Raw genomic sequence first — 13,018 nt, forward strand, 5'->3', positions numbered from 1 at the left:
CTCGTATCCTGCTCGACACGAGGAAAGGAACTTGTCCCTATGACCCTAAGACCCGCAATGAGAGCCATGTTCAGGGAGCCGAGCGGACCCAGGATCGACCTGATGCTAGCCAGAGAACACCCGATGTTAGGTAAGCTACATTCATGGAATCATTACAGCATGATGGTTATTAGGAAGTTTGGCATTCTTATAAATCAAGCCAATAATAAGGGAATTTTAATGTTTGAAATATAAGATCACTAAATCCATGCGAATCTCAAATTGGCAGTTTGGTCAGTGGATTGTGATGTAGTCGTGGGAAAACTCTCTTGTTTGGCATATACAAAAGTATCATCAATTTTTGTTTTTCTCTGAAGTGCCTTCTTTCTTGGGGCACTACTCACACTATATTATGGATAGCATACTATTATAAGACATTTATTAATTTGGATGTTGAAACAAATGGGAAAGTAGTCTGGCACTTCGTCACAGTTACAATACATTACCGATTCAGCGAAGTACCCATATGTATAGTGATTACAATTTTCCAAAATTCATTTATCCAATTTAATTCACACCTTCATCAGTCTGCTTCTCTGAATTTTCTGCTTACTTTAAAAAACAGTAGTAGTATTTATCTCTTCAGCCTGGATTTCCATTTAAATGATATATGTCACCCATTTACTATTCCACAATCTCAGGCAGAAAGAGTTGAGTAGAAGTCAGTCTTTGAGCAAAAAGGCCATAAGTAAAGCAGCCAAGCAGAGGGAGGCAACTACGTCCAAAAGTAAAGTTGCAAAGAAGGGCTTCTGTGAATTCTGCAGTGTCAAGTACAGCAATTTGGAAAAGGTAATTCTTTTTGTCTGCATTTAAAACATATGTTATTGGCTTTGCCAGTTTATTCAAAGGTAGTTGAACTAAGAGTAAGAAGGATAATGCAAAGTCTGGTTTAAAGTGGAATTAATCTTTTTCATAAAGTTTGCCTGAGTGGAGGCAGAAAATCAGAAGAATAAATTGGACAAATATTAAAGAAATTATGCATCTTTGAAAGTAGAGATCGCCAACATTACAAACACTCATCAGTAGTTTTAAACTATGCGATACTGTGGCCATGAAGAATTATATTCAATGGTTTTAAGTTACCACCAGTCATGTGCATGACACATTGATGTTCCCAACAAAGTCAAAGTATAAGTTTTTGTCCTATTTCCTTGTGTCTTTAGCATCTTGAAACTGAGCAACATAAGAAGTTTGTTGGTGAGAAGAACAACTACACTAGCTTGGACACCATGATTGCACAGGGACCTAACATAGTGAGATTCCTGGAAGACTGTGTCAGGTTTCAGAATGTAGACTCTCAGTCTAGCACACCCGATGATGAGTAAGTATAATGATATACAGTTAAAGTTGCTTATGCGTGGGTATATAGAGGGCAACACACGGACGTATGCACTGGAGCGTAATACCCATTGGCTCAGTGTTATGTAGTGATCGCCAAGTTGCCTACTTCACGAATGACTATATACCCATGCATGAACATCTTTAAGAACTAGATTATTCATACCTGATTTAAAATTTATGTTTTTTTGTGGATTTGTTTGCAACTCAAGAATGAAAGGTGGACTGGTTGAATAAGAGCCATTGTTGAATACTTTTAGATATAAGCATTGTCAAGAAACGTAAATCGGGACAAATCAATTTTTCACAGACTCTAAAAACTAACAAAACTTGGTTAGGGTATGAATGATTTAGTTGTTAACTGCATATAAGTATTACAATTTATATATTTGGGGTAATGCAGTATTTTTGTGTACACAGTTTCAGATTGAGAACACCAGACTAAAGTTAGATATTCAATATGTATCAGTCATAATATATTAGTAGAATTTAAAAAAAAAAAAACCTTTGTATTAAGAGTGAAAGTGTGCTGGATATTTATGAAAAAAGATTGATGGGGTTTAGTTTTTATGCCTCCGCCACCGAAGGTGGTGCCGGAGGCATCATGTTTTCGGGTTGTCCGTCCGTACGTCCGTCCGTCCGTACGTCGTACCGTCCGTCCGTCCGTCCGTCCGTCCCGTTTGACCGTTATCACAATATCTCAAGAACCATTTAAGATTTAAACTTAAGACTCGGGAATAGTATTTATCACCATAGGAAGACGATCTGATTAGATTTTGGAGTACGTAGGTCAAAGGTCACAGGTCACAGAGGTCAGCTTATGAAATTCCTTGTATTGAGTTTGTTAGCGCGATATCTCAAAAACCATTTGAGATTTAAACTTCAAACTTAGTGATAGTATGTATCACCATAGGAAGACGATCTGATTAGATTTTGAAGCACGTATGTCAAAGGTCAAGGGTCACAGAGGTCAACTTATGAAATTCCATACATTGAGATTGTTATCATGATATCTCAAGAACCACTGGAGATTTAAACTTCAAACTTAGTGATAGTGTGTATCACTATAGGAAAACAATCTGATTAGATTTTGGAGCACGTATGTCAAAGGTCAAGGGTCACAGAGGTCAACTTATGAAATTCCATACATTGAGATTGTTATCATGATATCCCAAGAACCACTGGAGATTTAAACTTCAAACTTAGTGATAGTGTGTATCACTATAGGAAAACAATCTGATTAGATTTTGGAGCACGTAGGTCAAAGGTCAAGGGTCACAGAGGTCAACTTATGAAATTCCATACATTGAGATTGTTATCATGATATCTCAAGAACCATTTGAGATTTAAACTTCAAACTTAAGGATAGTATGTATCACCATAGGAAGACGATCTGATTAGATTTTGGAGCACGTAGGTCAAAGGTCAAGGGTCACAGAGGTCAACTTATGAAATTCCATACATTGAGATTGTTATCATAATATCTCAAGAACCACTGGAGATTTAAACTTCAAACTTAATGATAGTGTGTATCACCATAGGAAGACAATCTGATTAGATTTTGGAGCACGTAGGTCAAAGGTCAAGGGTCACAGAGGTCAATTTATGAAATTCCATACATTGAGATCGTTATCGCGATATCTCAAGAACCACTGGAGAATTTTCCCTTCAAACTTAATGATAGTATGTATCACCATATCATAATATCTCAAGAACCACTGGAGATTTAAACTTCAAACTTAATGATAGTGTGTATCACCATAGGAAGACAATCTGAGTAGATTTTGGAGCACGTAGGTCAAAGGTCAAGGGTCACAGAGGTCAACTTACGAAATTCCATACATTGAGATTGTTATCATGATATCTCAAGAACCACTGGAGATTTAAACTCCAAACTTGTTTAAATTGCTCTATGGCGGAGGCATCATTTTCGACTGCGCGCAGTCAAAATTCCATCTAGTTTTCAATTATCTCCTTTTCAATGTTTAGCTCTTTTTAAAATTGATATGTCTCGTCAGTTAAATATTAATTTTGTGATTCAATTTTCTACAGTGCTGAGGATTCTGGCACTGAGGATGAGGTACTGCTCCTAACAGAGCCAAAGACACCTACAAAGGCCAAGCGAAAGGACACCAAGAGAGCCAAGAGGAAGAAGGATCCGTCAGCTTCAAGTAGAAGAAGGAGCTTCGGCAGGAGTCCAAGGAAGAGTGTAGGCAATGGAACTTCTGCAGAAAGACCAGTTCATGGAGATGATCCTGGACAGAGGAACCTAGAGGAAGATCTCGAGAGAGTTGTAAGCAATAACGGTGTTACAGAAAAGACATTCCCGCAAGATGCCTGTAAACAGAGAATCCTGGATCATCCTGCAGACAAGGCTCCTGTGGTGGGAGGTGGCGATGCTGCAGGAGTCGTAGGTGATGTAGTATGTCCAGGAGAGAATCGGAACTCTGGGTTAGAGGATAGATTAAGTGGTGGGGATGGTGATGTTATGAAAGATCTTACCTCTCCAGAGATGTCCAGAGGTGCATCCAAGTTCAGCAGCCCTGGAGTGTCTGACGGTAGAAGGGGAAAAGGCAAGAAGAGGAGGAGTGGCGGAAGAAGAAGTCTTTCGCTTCAGCTCAGGGAAAATAGAACTTTACCAGTGGCACCACAGAGTGCACCTCCTGTAGGGGGTGGAGCTGTCCAAGAGGGTCAGGAAGCTTGTACAGTACTTAGGGGTATTGCAGGTGAAGAGGAACCTATTAGGCAAGAAGGGGAGGAGGTTGTGATCATGAGGATAAGAAGAGAGGACACTCTTCAAGAGGTTCCAGAGGTGAGAGTGGAAGGAATTGGGACGGTAGGAGAAAATGCCCAACCGCTATCCATACAGCCTGATCTTCTTGAAGTTGCTAATGGTGAAAGTGTAAATGGAAATGTTCACAGGACAGTAGAAGATATTGTGTCTTCAGTTGGGACACCTGATAGAAGAAGTGCCAAACAGGGATCCCAGGTGATCACCAGTCCAGGATCTGCAAAGCAGTCGAGGACAAACAAGAGGAAACGATTAAGTGCTGGAGAGGCAGACTCGGATGATGTGTTCACAAGCAATCCAACAACATCCCGAATGGACGATCAGTTGCCTTCGAAAGCAAGATCTGGGATGGGAATAGACAGAAACTCTGAAAGACAGAAGAGGAAATCTCGTAGGAGTCACGCAGATGCTCCCCCTCAGAAAGTAAGAGGAAGGAGTGTGCGAGTGGACACTTACAACGGACAGTCTGTAGAGGATCATACAGATACCACTGGTAGTCCGTGCATCAGGGAAGCCCAGCCAAGGGTTCCTGCTACTCACGGTGATGAACAACATTCTAGTGATGACTTCCAGCAGGTGAATACCCCAGCTTCAGGAAGTGTCAAAAGCTCAGGGAGAAAGAATAAGAGAGCAAGGGGAAACAGAGATTTTGCGAGTGCAAGTCCAGAAAATGTGAGAAGAGAGCCCAAACAGAAAAAATCTGTGAGAAATCAAGCCAGTACTAGTCAATTATCCACAGCTGAAAGCAATAACTCTGAAACGGACTTTCAAACATCCCACCCAAGCAATAGCAATAGCAAAAGTAAAAAGAACACGTCAAGCAGTGCAAAGAAGGGCAAAGACACTGTCTCCAAAACAAAGCCAAAAGCATGTGAAAACGGTAAAGAACCTACCAATGTTGAAGTTACCAATTTAGGAGAAGCTACATGTTCTGTCTTGCCCTCAGGTAACTCCCAAGAAGAAACTGGAGAAAATGTTGCCAATAAAAGCAAAAACCAGAACTGCCCTGAAGAAAGGGTACTACCTACAAATGGTGAGACAAATCCTCAAGGAGATTTACAGAGAAATGGGAATTTGAACAGTCAAGCCGAGCAGTCCTTAGAGTTGGTCTTCAGAAGCGATCTGGGAGCAGAGGAGTCCAGTTTCCTAGGCTTCTCTCAGGATGATATCAATGAAACAGCCAATCGCAGTGAAGTCTTCCAGCAGCAGAACTTGGATAAGGCTGCCCTCAGCGTGTACTGCATCCCATCCTCTGATCCTTGTCCTGATGATGACAGGAGCTCCACCGGAAGCAATGACTTCACCATCGGCCTGGTGCTGCAGAAGGTGGACAACTTCCCTTCAGAGGGTTCAGAATGGGAAGAGCAGGTCACCGGGTTCATGAAGAGACTGGATACACAACTAGAAGTTAAGAGGAGAAGAGAATCTGAGCTTAGTACGCTACCATCACCATACTTCCAGAAAACTGGCTTTGGCTTTGAGAAGGAGAATCAAAAACTCTTGCCAGGAGTAGTGGAAGACTTTGGACCAGAGCATTTGTCGGACGATGATGATGATGCGCAAGTCTTCCAGGAAGCCGATGAAAATGTTGAAAACCATGAAAAAGACAAAAAATCAAGTACTAGACGGCGAAGTGCGAGGATTCATGATTCTTCCAATTCAAGGTCAGCAGAGAGCCTTTCATACTCAGGACTGTGTGTGTCCCCATCTATTGCATCTAAGAAGAAAAGGAATGTTTCTCTGTCAAAGAAAGGAATTGCTTCAGGGGATAAGCCTGCAGAAACAAAGGCACCAAATGCTTTGCGAGAGTTGTCGCCTAACCAACTGAGGAATTCTCCACAAAAAAATGTAGAGACTATTCTTTTTAGTACTCCGAAACGCATCAAAAGGAACTTGATGAACACCCAACAAAGTCCCAGCGTAAAGCATATTGTGTTGCCTGCTGGAACTCCTGTTGAGGAGCAAGATGAAATTTCAAACAATTACGTGCATGATGATTCTGAGTCTGAAGTCATCTTCCCCAAATTTTCAAGCCCTGCTCAGAAGGGATCCATATTTTCCCCTGTGAAGCACAGAGTAAAGCAGAAGCAGTTTAGGTCTAGGCATCGCTCTGTACCTTGCTTGGGTCATCGTGATGTCCAGTCATCCCCACTTCGCCCGAGCAACCGACATGACCTCCTCTCATTCGCCTTTCCACCCTCATCCAGGAAGTCGTTATTCATGAAAGGACGTGTGAAGCGCATCAACTTCTCGTCCCCTCGGAAGCGATCCAAATCAGCGTCGTCTCCTCCCTCAAAATCCTCCCAATTCTTGACCTTCCTCAATGAGCTCAGAGCCGGTCTCTCTCCAACGTTCTACACCTTCAAGAAGCCACACTTCTCGCTGCGCATCCTGCAACCTTCCGCAGTGAGGCGCCACCACCATTGCCGCTCCAAGATGTCCAGGTCTCTCCTTGCTCTCAACCTCTGCCTCCCTTCAGATGCCGAGCTCCGCATCTACGAGTTTCACGACGACGACAGCGTGGACGATGAGGACCTTGTCCTTAGTCCCATCAACACCGACTCCGAGAGAAAAGAACGCAATGATCAGTGCACTCAGACTCCACCATCGACCCGCAAGAAGCGCAAGCTAAGGTCCCGTAGCCTCTCAAGTCCAAACCTTAAAGGCAAGGTGAAGAATGTGAAGGAAGTTGAACATGACAGCGGAAGGAAAGGAAAGAGAAGTGTGAAAGTGCAGGCTAGCAGTCCAGACATCGATTCAATCTTTGATATGCCACCAGGGTACTATTTGTAGTGTACAATCTTTCTTTTTACACTTGCTGGGGGGCATTTCACAAATCTTGTCATCAGTGACAAATGATATCCTTACTTCTGATTGGTTATCAGCTGATTTGTCACTGATTTTTGTCATTTGTCATTGAAAAGAGGCTTTGTGAAACAGGCCCCTGGAATATGTAGTGTCGGTGTTCATTTGAAGCAATTATGAGTGTGTTAGGCCCAGCGCACACTACACAATCCAATTGTGATCCGATTTCGGAAGAATTTATAACAGCATTTTATATGAGCATTCAGATATGTAAAATCTTGATGGTTGAGGATCTTTTTAATCATGTGATTAATAAAATATAAATTTTAGGGGATTTCAAGCTTTCTTGAAGAAGGAAAAGCTACATGTACAGTATTGCTTGGAATAAAGTAGACAGTCTCACACCATGTCACGCGTGACTGTATGTATTATCCCATAGACCTTGGTGTGACTTGGTGGTAATTTGTCTACTTTATTTCAACCAATACTGTAGATCGGCTCAGAATCATAGTGATGTTAGACCAGTAGTAGGGTTGTCTACGTTTTTGAAGCCAATTCGACTAAAAGGCTTAATTGCACTTAAATTCTGGTTGTTGGTATTTTCATTATTTACAATCTTAATCAGCAAAATGTTCTTTGTTCAGATCTCCATAACTAATATAATTGCCATTTCTTCCAGAATCCGATCTTAGTTGGATCGTGAAGTGTGCTTAGATTTCATGTTCTCTTACATTTGCAGTATTCATTTTATCAATCTTTAGTACTCATTTTGTTGACCAAATCAGCTTTTGAAATATATGTAGCTGTCTTAATTTATTTGTATTTTCTGTAGAATGAAGGTTGTCTACCATGGACCTGATGTCATTTTCAAACTTTTTTAATGTAATTTTTTACACCAACTATTCAAATAGAAGAAGGTACCTTGACTGATATTTAATCTGACATTCATTTTCTGTTTCAGATATTCAAAATAAGTTTCTTGTAAAAAAATAGTATTCAAACACTTCAATGGAATTTTTTGATTATTTAAACTGATCCCTATCTATATAGTACTCAGTCCTTTGATTTTAAGTTTTCTTATTTACTGAGCTTGAAATTTTAAGTGCAGGCCATGATGTGAATTAGTATGTATGACAAGTCTGTGTTAAATCAGCACTAGGCTGTTGTGTTAACGAGTGCACAAGTCACTGTGGGATGGGAATGCTATGTGGCGATTTAATTTGATTTGAAATTTATTTCTGATATTTACGGGCAAATTTGTCAATAATCATGGCAGAATATCAAAACATCTCAAAAATTAATCATACGATAAACATGGAATTATGAAAGACCATTTCCAACAATTTTTTTAGTAATTCATATTTCGCTACCTCTTACCAACACTAAAATTGTGGTTTAAGGTTATCGCTGCTTGTATAAAGAACTGTCAGCTTTACATTGTATGATATACATGAATAAGTCGCGTCCAAAGATTTTGTTTAGGTACTCGTCTGCTATCATGTGGATAAGCAGTAAATTAGGCAAACATGTACTTTTTTTCCTTTTCATTTGTACTTATTTTCATATACCATAGTCTTGATAAATGTTACTGTTTTGATGTACCGGTAGTTCAGTTTTCATTTAAATTTAGAAGTAACGTTTATCTTCTTTTTTCTTCCATTCTCCTGTGGTATGTATTAACTTTTTCCTACATGTATCATGTGCATTTTTTCCTCTAGTAAAAGGTAATAAGAATCAAGTCAAATCAAATAATGTCAACAGTATCATCCAGAGAGCCTTGCATTTACTTTTGGGCATCACAACAAAATGTGCCTGGATGCACTGTAGGTGTATGTGGTACCACATTTACCGCATTTACCTGTGATGCAGTAAAACTTAACTTATGTTTCTATATTAATACAGTCAAACCTGCTTTATAGCAACCACCTGTATAGAAAGACCACCTCTCTATACAGACTGCACTTTTGTTTCCCTTGTAATGTGTTTCCCCATTGAAACGTGTTAAAAAGGAACCAGTACGTAAAGACCACCTGCTAATAAAGGCCGCTTTTGTTGTCTCCCTTGAGTGGTCTTTATATACAGGTTTCACTGTATAATGTAACTGCAGGTGGAGCTGGATGTACATATAATAGTTTGTCACTAATTTCATAGCTGGCTCCGTCTTGACCGTTGGGAATATCTGGTTTTTGTATGAATATTTGTCTTTTCAGGAATGTTTTCATGATGTGTTTAGTTCAGTACTTCATGTTTTTCTACCTCCTTGTTTTTCAATGCTACAAATCATTTTGATTCAGATTTTTGTGATGGTTTATTCTTCTTGTAGCATACACAAAGATTTGACAGTGTTCTGATTTACATACTGAAATACAAACTAATCTCAACAAATATTCTTTAACAAATATGAGGCACAGTAGATGGCAACCTGCCATATTTGAATAAGGGATTGTTTAGAAGGACTTGTCTATCACAATATCTGTATTGTGCTGTTTTGGTTGTTTTTTTCAACTTCTTTGTCACTATGAGGCTGTTCACACCGCAATGAGATAGCGCGGTCTATCGTAGCACCCCCTTTTTTCTAGCGCGTGCTAGACCGCGCTATCTCTCGTGGACCACCCCCAAGAGGTGCTCCAGTGGCATGCCGTTTTTGGCTCGCCGTGGCTCACTGTTGGGCGGACCGAAACGACATTGTACCTTCCAAACCGGAGAGATGGCACGGTGTAGCGCGCGCTATCTCTGCCGGTGTGAACAGCCTCTATGTGTGTTGTCTACTATTATGAGATTCTGGATGCAATACTGTTCGTCTTCCCACACCGACTGTACACATTGATGACACTCACAGATAGAAGTATTTGGCGCAAGATTGTTGAAGATTTATCTGACATACAGGAACGTTTATTTGTAAATGAAGAGTGAACATAAGATTTTATGTGGCAGTTATTCTCAAGAATTCACAATTCCAGCTGCTTTTTGGGTGAAATGAGATAAGTTCTATCTAGTCATCTTCTACATTTTATGTATTTAAAAGGTGAAGTCTTTGAAGTCGGTAGTTACTTTTTTTATACTTGTTTGAGAGGATTATTGTTATTGCTTTGAAGTTTTTACAACTGTTTTTGTATACTTCACTCTACATTTTTTTTTTATGGAGCATTTAAAAATTTGATACATGTGGTTCTCTTTTACATTGTTCAGCACTCTCAAAAAATTTACTTCGTTTCAAAGTGGGATTCTTTGTGATACCATTATATGTACCTCTTCCACTTTAAATGCAGGCATTGTGGAAACCAGTACAGTACGTGTTCTTTCTGTCTTATTCAGGAAGATCCATCGAGTTACATCGATTGTAATTGTAGCTTAATGTAAATATTATTATTAGAAAAACTTTTCATTGCACAGTATAGATAATTCATGCACCAGAGTAGTAACAATGAAAAAAGTTACTTACAGGGCAATCCGACCGTTGTAATGAGTTCATTGGAATGAAAGCAGAAAAATCTGAGAAACTGAGTGGCTAAAGTTTGTAATAAATCGTGCCAACAATAAGAATGTTACGAATGTTTGAAATTTGAGATCACTACAGCTACCGGTAAGCAAATCTCAATGTTGTCATTGGATTGTGATGTTGTGACAAATAACTTACTTTGGATTGCCCTTTTAAAAAGTACAGCAAGTTGATTATCCATAAGGATTGCAAACTTGCTATATTTGTTAGTGGGCATTTTATTAAAGGCCACTTGGTTTTAGGATCTTGATAGCACACTTGTATATACATGCACATATCGATGCAAAGGATTTTTTTTAAAGAAAAAGATTATGATGAGATGATAAAGTGTGTACATTTGTATATACACTGTAAAATCTGTACAATGTATATATCTCCAGAATAGAGTATTTTGTACTTGTGGTACATTGAGAGATCGTTATTAAAATCAAGTTTATTGTGATGAAAGTAGTCATATTTTCCTTATAATTATGATGTGAGGTACTTGTTTTAGAGACTTGATAGATTAGGAAGAGCTCTCGCAGAGGGGGAAATTTGAATAGATAGACATTTAGGGAGAGAGTAGAGGCATGGTAGAGCGAGAGAGAGAGAGAGAGGAGCATTAGAAGAGCTGGAGAGAGAAAGCATGGCAAAAAATAGAGATGGATATAATGAACAGAGAGAGAGAGAGAGAGAGAAAGATGAAATGTTAAGATAAACGAGTCAAAGTTGAGTTGAAGAGTAGCAACAAAAAGAGAAAGAAGATAAGTGTAGGTTGTGGGGAAGTCCACAGTATTTGATTATTCTGTGCCCTATATGTTACCAAGTACGGGTATACAATATGGTTTTCATTGAAGGAATCATCCGTTAACATTTTATCTGATCCCTTCGCCACATAAAGGTTTGTGATCAGTTGCAAGTTTGAAATAATGATTCTGATTGGTCAATAGTCAGCCTTGTTTACAATATGTGCATGCAATGACGATCTTGATTGGCCATTACCATTTAGCAATAGATTGCAAACCTTTGTGTTTGGGGGCCCGGGTATACTAGAATCATTAATAGCATGGGTAATGTGCGAGATAAAAAGCCATGGACTTGCCCAATGTACTTGTATGCAATCCTACAAAAACTGAAACACAAGTGAGGATCAGAAATTTCACAACAATAAATTGAAAACAAAACAATGATCAAGTTTTATTTTAATAAAGACACTATTTTATTCATGATTACAATAGCTGGAATTCACAAAGGAAATTTATTGAAGACATGGTTTCACCTCCATAAAGTTAACATGCACATTGTACATATGGGGCCTTCTAAAGGGGTGGGGGTTAAAACATGGTTTTACCCATACATGTAGGATATAAGTTCAAACCCCCTTTGTGAATTCACACCAAAGAGAAGCATAATTCTCTTCAAGAGTTAAATAAAAATGTACATTTACATTTTTGGATGAACAATTTGGGGAAAAAGGGGAGCATGTGACCAAAAAAAAGAAAACATGTATAGCCCTATACATGTACATTTACATGCAGATGAGCATTTACTTTGGGGAAAATGTTTCAAAAGTGTTCCCTTATGAAGACTAAATTTCAGAGTAACTGTTGCATGCACACTATTAGGTAACTATGTTAAACATAAATGTTTGCTTTAACTTTGGTCTACATATCTACATGCTGTCTGTATAAATAAAATATTTCTTTGATTTCATAATCGTCATTGGGGCAATTCCGTGCAACATGTCCTGTACGATATATGATTTTTCTCTCCATTTAATATATTCAATTAATGAAAATCTCTCAATGGTTACATGTATATCTAGATAGCTTTCATTTTGGGATGAAACAGATGGAAAGAAAGGCATACATAGACTGTATGTTTTACAGACACATTGCACAGAATCACAGAGTTTTGCATATTTTTCATATCCATTACTAAAGGGGAAATCCACCCTGATATTAAGTTGGTATTAATTTAAGCAGACAAATTCGACAAATGGGTCGGTGAAAGTTTGAGCAAAATCTGATTAAATCTAAGAAAGTTATACATTTTTAAAGTAAAGATCAATCAAACACAAATTGGCAACTCTGTGACGTATCCTGTGAGCTCCTCTCCAATTTGCTCGTTGGAGAAAATTTCATAAACTTTGATTGTCTTAGTTAGGGAATAAATTTGCTTCATACATGAGTTTTCTCATTTGTCTGCTTCTATAAAAACCAACTTAATATCAGGGTGGACTTCCCCTTTAACATGGCCGCCAACCAGCCCTTGCATGTACATTTTAACAGAAGATAATGATGAACGATGTACCACATTGCAAGCCACATGGATATTCAGTCAGGGGCATATATTCAGAATTTCTTTTAAAATGTTAAAATGAGAACATGGTTACATTATGATCATAGGCTACAATAACTAATAGCCTTACTCTCTATGAAAAAGCTAGGCCACCTACATGAAGCTGAAAGGATGCATTGTTCCGAAAAGAGTAAAGACGAAAATACAGATTTGTTCCCCTCTTGGAATGGTTTTCTCCCATTCCCATAGTCTTAATACAGAAACCA

The sequence above is a fragment of the Strongylocentrotus purpuratus genome, unplaced genomic scaffold, assembly GCF_000002235.5.
Source record: "Strongylocentrotus purpuratus isolate Spur 01 unplaced genomic scaffold, Spur_5.0 spur5_scaffold_19, whole genome shotgun sequence".
Classification (NCBI taxonomy): domain Eukaryota; kingdom Metazoa; phylum Echinodermata; class Echinoidea; order Camarodonta; family Strongylocentrotidae; genus Strongylocentrotus; species Strongylocentrotus purpuratus.